The 10,121-nt window shown below is 35.3% G+C and overlaps 1 long non-coding RNA gene across 1 annotated transcript in view; it reads left to right on the plus strand.

Moving 5' to 3' along the window:
- Window positions 1–9,518, plus strand: part of LOC145530998 (uncharacterized) — a 176,852-nt gene extending 167,334 nt beyond the window's left edge. The window contains exon 2 of the long non-coding RNA XR_014072112.1: window positions 7,140–9,518. This is a non-coding gene — a long non-coding RNA (uncharacterized LOC145530998). The remainder of the gene's footprint in view (window positions 1–7,139) is intronic.
- Window positions 9,519–10,121: the final 603 nt, after the last annotated feature.

The raw sequence follows: 10,121 nt of genomic DNA on the forward strand, positions 1-10,121 counted from the left end.
CTATTGTTAAAAACAAAACAAAACAAAATGGATATCTGGCTATTAAACGTATTCCACTTTCCAGAGAGTAAAAGTTACAAACAGAAAAGCTACATATGCAAAATACTCACTTTCAAGAGACAATGTATTCGTGTTGTTGTTACATATACAATTAAAATGAAATCCTCTCTCTATATATATTTTTTATCTCTAAGAGAACATTCTAAATTATTGAATGGAACTGGTCGTGTTGTTTTTTGTTTTTACTTTAAACAATTTCTATTATATTTAGTAATAGAGAAAATCAGACATGTAAAACTCCCTTCATGTTGGCTATTTTAATGGAGATAAGTAAAAAGCACATTTCAAATTATCTCTTCCCATATACCCAAGGAAGATAAAATTTTAGAACATGCTCAGTCTATAGAGACTAACACATTCTGTTTTGCTGATGAGAAGGCCCTAGTCTCATTCCAACATGGATACACTTTTGACAAAAAAAAAAATTAAATATAAAACAAAAAGCCAGAGCCATTGTTATACTTACTAGGAAAAAAGTGAAATAAACTGAACATGAACTATGTCATTCTTGCAGTTTTGTGCATTTTTAGGGAAATATTCAAAATAAAGAAACTGTTACTTTCAATGAAGTAGTACTATACACACACAGGACTACTGTTAAATCCATTCCTATATTAACTACTTCTAAAGTGTTTGCCAAACTTAACTAATATTGAATACAGATTGCCAAATTCCCACACTATAAATTCTGAATCAGTACATCTCAGATAGGGTAAAGCAATCTGTATTTTTAACAAGTACCCTAGAGAACAAGGAAGTTTAAGAAGCATTGCTGTAAAAGACCACTTGGTACTGCAGTAGGTAAATAACTCAATTCACCTAGATTCTGTCTAAGAACAGACCATCCGTGACAGTACTAATAAATTGTGCATGAAATTGATTTCATCTATATTGGGGACATAATTTGTCCTGCAGGACGTCCTGTATACTTTTGATTCACACTTTCATTTCAGTTGCTGTTTGTTCTCTGATCTTGTGTATAACCTCATTTACAGAGAGGATTTTAATTTTTCTCAATTACAGAGTTTGCTTTTCTCATTCCCTTCTGTTTACTGATTTTTTTTTCAATGAAGACATCTCCAGTCCTGGAATCCAATTTCTTCTAACTGATTTCAGTCCAAAGTAAAATCTTAAACCCAAACAAAGCTCACTGCAAAGAACATGGTCAGAGCAGAATGGAAGTTGCACTTTTGATAATTCTATCTTTTGTTTTCTGCTTTGTAAATACCTTTTCACTTAATGTAAATTAGAATGGATGTGTGAGTGAATTTTAGACACAAATAGTGTGGTCACACTCTTATTATCATTGCCACCATGCTCATTGGTGCTGTATTATAATAGGATTAGACTAAAACAAGAAATAGCCATTTGAGTTTGTTTCCTTGTTTTACAACCTTTTCACATTCCAGCTTCTTCACATACAGAACCGAGTGCACTGTACCAGAATACTAAATGTCCTCACATTCTATGTCCTTGAGCAAATTTGAACTGGGGGAGAAAGAAAAAAAAATAAAAAAATATATATATATATATTTGTTAAAAGAAATACAATGAAGTAACAGGCATATGCACAAAGATAAATTCTGCCACTATCCCAGCTATGTATTCTGAATAAATAAAACACTTAAAGAAACGACACAAACTCCTTTGATCACTAGGTTTTTATTCTGTAAGTTGCTTCTGTAGATCTACATGCTACCTAATTTACAACCAGTGAAGATGTAAAGCAATGAGAGAATGGAGTCATATTCTGATTGTCATATAGGTGCTCATCCAAGTTATGCATTATGTTTGAAACTATTTTTCTTACAAAGATAAAGGTAGAACAATCATATCATTTGTTATTACTAAGAGGATTGTGAATGTTAAATCAGTTGAGATTTGTCCAAATAACCAAGTTTTAAGATTTGTGATAGAAAGGTTCATTTATTTTCAATAATAATAAATAAAGCATATTTTAACCAAAACTATAGTTTTTATTTCTTGAATATCTATAAAGTAAAAAAGCATGAAGAAATAGTCAATAAAATAGTCCATTACAGTTATAAAAATAAAGCTGAAACAGTCTCATTCTAAATTCTCACAACATGAAAGAAAAAAAAAATCTTTTCTAAAAAGAAGTATGTAAACCACAAACGTAGGAGAGAAATACGAACTTTAAATTACAATTTCTTCCCTTTAATTCCCTAAGCAAACATAAATATTTAAAACCCAAAATAAATTCTATTTCAGGATACATTTTCTAAATAAAATATGTGTAAATATTAAGTGATCTCAAAGGTAGTTTTAGAAGCCCCAGTAATACTTTTATTTTATTTTCTTTGTGACTCTGATAAGGCCAAAGGATGAATAGATTTTTTTGACATTCAATACCAACAAAATTTTTTATGAAACTTCACAGGCTGATTTTAAAATATATTTTAAAATATATATGAAAGAGTAAAGTGTCAAGAATAGCCAAGAAATTTTTGCAGGAAAAAAAAAGAGTGGGAACTTTCTCTATCAGATATCATGACTTATTATAAAGCTATAATAAATGTGGTAGTGTAATCTTGTGCTGGGAATTTACAAACTAACAGTTTAACTAAAAGAGTGTAGAGAGACAGATTCATATATGGAAACTTAATATATGAGAATGGTAGCATGTAAGATCAGTTGAAAATGAAAAAAATATTCAGTTAGTGGAACTGAAGAAAAATCATCATCTATATGTAAAATATTGTAGAAAATTAAATCCATATCTCATACTTTACATATAGGCAAATCTATATAGATAAAGAATATAAATATTAAAAGCTAAGCTTTAACTTTTACTATAAGATACAGATTAATATCTTCCTGACCTCAGGACAAAGAAGGTTTTCTCACATAAGACAGAAAAAAAGGCTTATATAGGATATTACTGATAAAACTGACTATGTAAGTTAAGAATTTCAGTTTATTCAAAAGGTACCTTAAAATGGGAGAAAATACTAAGTAAAAACTGGTAGGATATATTTGCAATAATGTAACTGACAAGGGAATAGGGTCAAGGATATATTGAAAGGAAAGGAATATTTCTAAAAATCAATTAAAAAATGACAGACAATGCAATAAAAAAAATAGGAAAAACATATGAATATGAAACACAGATGACCTTTAAGGATATGAAGACATGCTTAATCTCTTTGTGGTTAAGGAAAAGCAAATTGAGGCCACAATGAGATATCATTTCTTATACATTTGGTAGAAAAAAATTAAGAATTTTGATAATACTACATGCTAGTGTGGTCAGCTTCAACCCTGGAAACAGGGTCTTCACAGAAATAAATAATGTAAAACGAATTCATTGCAGTAAGCCCTAACCCAATATGACTGATATCCTTCTTTATGAGAAGAGGAAATTTGAAAACAGACATATGCAGAGGAAAGACCATGTGAAGATACTGAGAAAGGACAACCATCTCTGAGTCAAAGACAAACACTTCAGAAGAAAGCAAGCCTGCCAACACTTTGGTCTTCCAGCCTTCAAGACTGTGAGGAAATAAATTTTTGTTGGTTAAGCCACTCAGTCTGTGGTACTTTGTTACAGCAGCCCTAGCAAACTAATACACCACACAAAACTTAATCATAGGTAGAAAGCAAGGTGTTCAGGGAGAATTGATGATTTCAGATCATAGAAAACCATTGCAACTAAATTCCAATACAAAATACAGAAGGGCAATTGGTGGATGTACAACTATCTTGTCAATATCTTTTCAAATCCAGCTCAGACATACAAATCAGACACATCTATCCTCATTAGGAACACAGGCTTGACATTGAGAGGAATTGGCAGTTTTCATCCAAGAATTCCTTGAACTTTCATATAAATGCAGATCAATTTCAGGATTCATAATGCCACACCACCATAGGAACTAGACGCTTATATTTCTTGCTTATTTGTCTGTTTCCATCTCGCATCCACTTTATTTCTTAAACTGTCCTTCAACTTCAAGATCTGGTGTCACTTAGCCAAATATATGGGCATGTGACATAAACTAGGCCATGAGATGCTTCTTACCAGGAAATAAATCTTTTCCAGTGACAACAGGTACAAATATTATGATTTTCATTGGCCCTTTTGATTTTGTGGTCTTTTTCTTTAATTAACAAGATAATTATATTCTGCAACTATGTTAGCATAATGATAAATATTGTATGAGCTAGATTATATTAATTTTTTCTTCTTATTTAAAATAAAAAAGAAAACATTTTTGTGAGCATTTAATAGCTTTGTGCTTGGTAGGTAAGTTAGACTTACCCAGAAGTCTAGAGAAGGAAGGAATTCACTTTTTATACTAAGTGATCTAAGAAGAATCCTTGCCCTGACCTTTACCAGAGATCCTACTTTTTAGCCTTATAGAGTATTTTAAATTGCCTTTTCAAGTCGGAATGACGTGGTCTTAGTCTCCTATCTTGTCTTTTGAAAGTGGAATTAAGCCTTCACAGTCTATGCATCCTAAAACAAGTTTGCTAGTACAGAATGCTCCTGCTGTATGACACCAATCAGTATTTTAAGCACCAGAGTTGTTTCTGAAATTAGAGGAGACTGTATAATTTTCAAACCACACACCATGTAAGTGAACCCTCAGTTTGTTTTAAAAATATATTATCTTTATCAAGTGTTCTCTTAGGTATCAGTAAAAACATCAGTTCAGTTCAGTTCAGTCACTCAGTCATGTCCAACTCTTTGCAACCCCAGGGACTGCATGATGCCAGACTTCCCTCTCCATCACGAACTCCCAGAGCTTACTAAAACTTATGTCTATCGAGTTGGTGATGCCTCCAACCATCTCATTCTCTGTCATCCCCTTTTCCTCCTGCCTTCAATCTTTCCCAGCATCAGGGTTTTTTCCAATGAATCAGTTTGTCCAATCGAGTGGCCAAAGTACTGGAGTTTCAGCTTCAGCATCCATCCTTCCAATGAATATTCAGGACTCATTTCCTTTAGGGTGGACTGGTTGGATCTCCTTGCAGTCCAAGGGACTGTCAAGAGTCTTCTCCAACACCACAGTTCAAAAGCATTAATTCTTTGTCATTCAGCTTTCTTTATAGTCCAACTCTCACATCCATACATGACTACTGGAAAATCATAGCTTTAACTAGAGGGACCTTTGTTGGCAAAGTAATGTCTCTGCTTTTTAATATGCTGTCTACACTGATCATAGCTTCTTCCAAGGAACAAGCGTCTTTTAATTTCATGGCTGCAATCACCATCTGCAGTGATTTGGGAACCCAAGAAAATAAAGTCTGTCACTGTTTCCATTGTTTCGTCATCTATTTGCTATGAAGTGATGGAACTGGATACCATGATCTTAGTTTTCTGAATGTTGAGTTTTAAGCCAGCTTTTTCACTCTCCTCTTTCACTTTCATCAAAAGGTTCTTAATTTCTCTTCGCTTTCTGCCATAAGGGTGGTGTCATCTGCATATCTGAGGTTATTGATATTTCTCCTGGCAATCTTGATTCCAGCTTGTGCTTCATCCAGCCTGGCATTTTGCATGATGTATAAGTTAAATAAGCAGGGTGACAATATACAGCCTTGATGTACTCCTTTCCTGACTTGGAACCAGTCTGTTGTTCCATGTCCAGTTCTAACTGTTGCTTCTTGACCTGCATACAGATTTCTCAGGAGGCAGGTCAGATGGTCTGGTATGCCCATCTCTTTAAGAATTTTCCATAGTTTTCTGTGATCCACACAAAGACTTTGATGTAGTTAATAAAGCAGAAGTTGATGTTTTTCTGAAACTCTCTTGCTTTTTCAATGATCCAGCATGTTGGCAATTTGATCTCTGGTTCCTCTGCCTTTTCTAAATCCATCTTGAACATCTGGAAGTTTTGGTTCATGTACTGTTGAAACCTCACTTGGAGAATTTTGAACATTACTTTGCTAGTGTGTGTGATGGGTGCAGTTGTGTGGTAGTCTGAACATTTTTTGGCATTACCTTTCTTTGGGATTGGAATGAAAACTGACCTTTTCCAGTCCTGCTTGTGGCCACTGCTGACTTTTCCAAATTTGCTGGCATATCTAGTGCAGCACTTTAACAGCATCATTGTTTAGGATTTGAAATAGCTCAACTGGAATTCCATCACCTCCACTAGCTTTGTTCATAGTGAGGCTTCCTAAGGCCCAGAGTCAAAGAGAAAGCAAACCTTCAAATACTTATTTTCTGAAAAATCTACACTGAAAAATCATATTTTAAGACAATTTAGCACTCAAATACTCCCAACTCATGAGAAATACAAATAGAATGAAAAATGAACAGCACCACATTTTTTTTTTTCATATGAGCAAGGTGAGATAACACTAAACACTAATGCATTGGCTTCATTTCAAAATCAAGTATACTTCTATAGTACCTGGTGGTCTAACAATAATACAAATATAAGTCAAAGGGCTGAGATTAAGATGAAGAGGAATGAGGAACCTGGATGAAAACTGTCAATGGAGACCCAGAGCCATATAATTGCTAAAATATAAATTTTACTTTATAATTTCAGGCTAACCCTGACCCTGAAATTAAATAAATACAGGCTTAAAATTTATACTTTATATCCCTCATTTTCCTTATCTTTGTCCCAATCCTCATAAGCCAACATATTAGTATACTCACAGAGGCAAAGGCAAAATATGCTTGTAATACTTGATTTGGTATTTTCAAAGCCTTTCAAAAATTTGCTTTAAAATCAATTTCCTATTCTCTAGAACATGGAGATGAAGAAAAAATAATGACTAGTCATGTTCTTGCAAATCTCTTCGAATACAGTAAGATAAAGAGGTATTTACTATACAGTCTGATTTACCCTTTTCCTTCAAGTCTTCATGCTCCCAACCCCTACATCTCTCATACCTTTTTAATTAGTTATTTTATTCTCTGCCAGGTGGCTCAGATGGTAAAGTGTCTGCCTGCAATGTGGGAGACCCGGGTTTGATCCCTGGGTTGGGAAGATCCCCTGGAGAAGGAAATGGCAACCCACTCCAGGACTCTTGCCTGGAAAATTCCATGGATAGAGGAGCCTGGTAAGCTACAGTCCATGGGGTAGCAAAGAGTTGGACAGGATTGTGCAACTTCACTTTCACTTTTATTCTCTGTGGTCTTCTCAGAAGTTACATCGGCTTAGCTATGTAACAAATATTGCTGAATTGTAGATGAAGAAAATCACTAAACTATAAAATTTCTACATTAATTTATAACCTTTGTTGTGAATATATAGTTCAGCCCACAAAATCAAGTGTTAAAAAATAGCATTTTCTTCATTTTTCTACTGTGGAAATTAGTTTCTGACTCTGTACTTCTGTGTGCCTGATAGAAAAAATACAGTCTTACTCACGCCTCAATACCTCCCTTCACCAACCCCAGGATTGCTCACTAATTCTAGGATCTTAAACAGTGCCAAAGCTTTCAGGTAGGATTGGAGGAACTGATACAAGGTCAACAGTCAGAGTTCATAGAGTTTATCCAGGCTCAACCTTAAAAACAATACCATTTTCAATATAAACACAATACAATCAAATAATATCTCTTAAGAGGTATTATTACAGGGTCAACACCAGTGAAAAACTCTTTGATAAAAAAGATATATTATCAAAGAGAATTCATCATTAAACAATAAACAAAGTGAAGAAAAGAGATAACTGAGAAATTATCAATAAAGAAGAGAGGTCAACAGCTAAATTGAAGCATTAAGCAAAGGCCAATCATGGAAAATGATTGCAATTTCTCAAATATTGCTAAAATAAAATCTCTCTCTCTGCTTCACCAGGGCACAGCTAATTAATTTTCATGCCAGAAGGAGAACTTAGGTGAATAAGCATTTTAAACTCATATTTCAGTTCCACTAATCAGGGTGTACTTCAGAGTTGGCCTCTTAGAAAAGTTCAAAATGGTGGGAGAAACAGGAGAGGAAAATTTCTCCATTAATGTAAGAAACAGCCTGAGGGTTTAGTTCAGTTTCTTGCTTTTCAAAGGCAAGGGCACTTAGGAAAGGATTAAAGAGAAAGCAAGTAAAGTAGGATCCATCTCTTGCTACCAGTCTTGTAACCTCATTTGACATTGCCCCTTTCCACTGAAAGTCCCACCTGATTTCTAAATATAAGGAACTTTGCCTGTTGATTTCCAAACAGGTATCCTAAATTTGCCTTTGTTATTGCATTGACTCTAACATTTTGAATGGATAACAGAGAATACTCTTGATTGTTCATAGTTCTTTTGAAGAAAAACTACTTTAGAAATAATTTCCTAATCTGCAGGGAAATAAAAAGAAGAAAGCATTAGGCATACTTGAGCTGATTTAAACATAATCTAAGTCAAAGACATGAGTTTCCTCTGAGACAAACTCTTTTAAGAGAACATCTCGATCTCTGCTCGCTTCCTATCATAAATAATTAAATCAAAAATTCAGTAAAATGGCAGCTTCCATTTAGTTCGTATTAATCACTACTACAGAGCAGTAAAAAAGTGACATGTGGTTTTAAAACCATGATGTGATTTTGCTTTATAAAAATGTATAACTACCATGGTTTGGTTATAATAGCCTTCATGTAAGTGTATGAAAGCAGAGAAACACCCAACTTCAGAAGTAACATTTCATAATATGCTATAAACAAAAATTTTTTAAAATCATTACAATATCAGAAACTCAAAAACACTATTTTTTTCATTATAAGCAGTAATTTAAATGAAATTTTATACATGTATAGACACATACTTATAAATGCATACACACACATGAATATTAATATAACAGGTGGAATTTTTTTATGTTATCATCATAAATAATGCATTCTGTAGTCACTGTTATTCTGGAGTTATCTTCCGAAAATAATTTTAAAGCAAAGATACTTGAATATAGTTTAAAAAATAAAAGTGAAACAGGAGGGAAAAGGGCAGGGCACAGCCTTTAAAAGGTTGTCCTTTTAAAAGGTATGTCATGGCCACAGGACATGACAAAGACTGGTTAAAACCAGCTGGATCCAAGATGGCAGAAGAGTCAACTTCCAGTAGACCTTGAGCCTCATCACAGGTTTATTATAATATATTAGCATGTTAAATGACACACTTACTAAGGCCATGACAGTTCTGAGGCTGACCATAAAAGGCCAAAAAGTGGGTGGTGGCCCAATTCCTGGAAATCTCCACTGTGCTGTGCTGTGCTTACTTGCTCAGTCTAGCCAGACTCTTTGCAACCTTATGGACTGCAGCCTGCCAGGCTTCTCTATCCATGGGAATTCTCCAAGCAAGAATACTGGAGAGGGTAGCCTATCCCTTCTCCAGGGCATCTTCCTGACCCAGGAATAGAACCGGGGTCTCCTGCACTGGGGAGAAGGCAATGGCACCCCACTCCAGTACTCTTGCCTGGAAAATCCCATGGACGGAGGAGCTTGGTAGGCTGCAGTCCATGGGGTTGCAAAGAGTCGGACACGACTGAAGCGACTTAGCAGCAGCAGCAGCAGCAGCAGCAGCTCCTGCATTGGAGGCAGATTCCTTACCAGCTAAGCTACCAGGGAAGCCCAGGAAATCTCCACTCCTTCCCCCAAATAACTGGAATTGTGCTTCCATTCTGACTCAATGGGCATGAGTTTGAGCAAACTCTGGGAGACATTGAAAGACTGCAGGCATGCTGTAGTCGCAAAGAGCCAGACACAACTTAGAGACTGAACAGCAATATCCTCCCATCATTAACCTATAAAATTACCTGACCCATAGAAAGTAACAACAGTCATATCTCGAGGCCTTCTTGCTCTCACTTGTGCACATGGGGTCAGTCTCTCTCTCTGTCTCTTCCTCTCTCCCTCCCAAGTGCTCTCTCGCCTTCTGAGGTGGCCCTCACTCTGTCTGTGGAGTGTGTGCCTTACTCTGCTGAAAATGAGAAAAAAAGAAATATGCTAGGCATTTTCCAACTTTCCCACTAGGTCTTCCATTTCTTACTGTTACATATGTGTAGGGCATGTCAAGGAAACTTTCTAGCCACCCTCACAAGGCAGTTAGGCCTCTGGGTTTGCCTTATCCACCATTTAATTAACTGTTAACAGGTCCAATT

This window comes from Giraffa tippelskirchi, chromosome 2 (genome assembly GCF_054371585.1).
Source record: "Giraffa tippelskirchi isolate mGirTip1 chromosome 2, T2T-mGirTip1v1.2.pri, whole genome shotgun sequence".
In the NCBI taxonomy this organism is placed as follows: domain Eukaryota; kingdom Metazoa; phylum Chordata; class Mammalia; order Artiodactyla; family Giraffidae; genus Giraffa; species Giraffa tippelskirchi.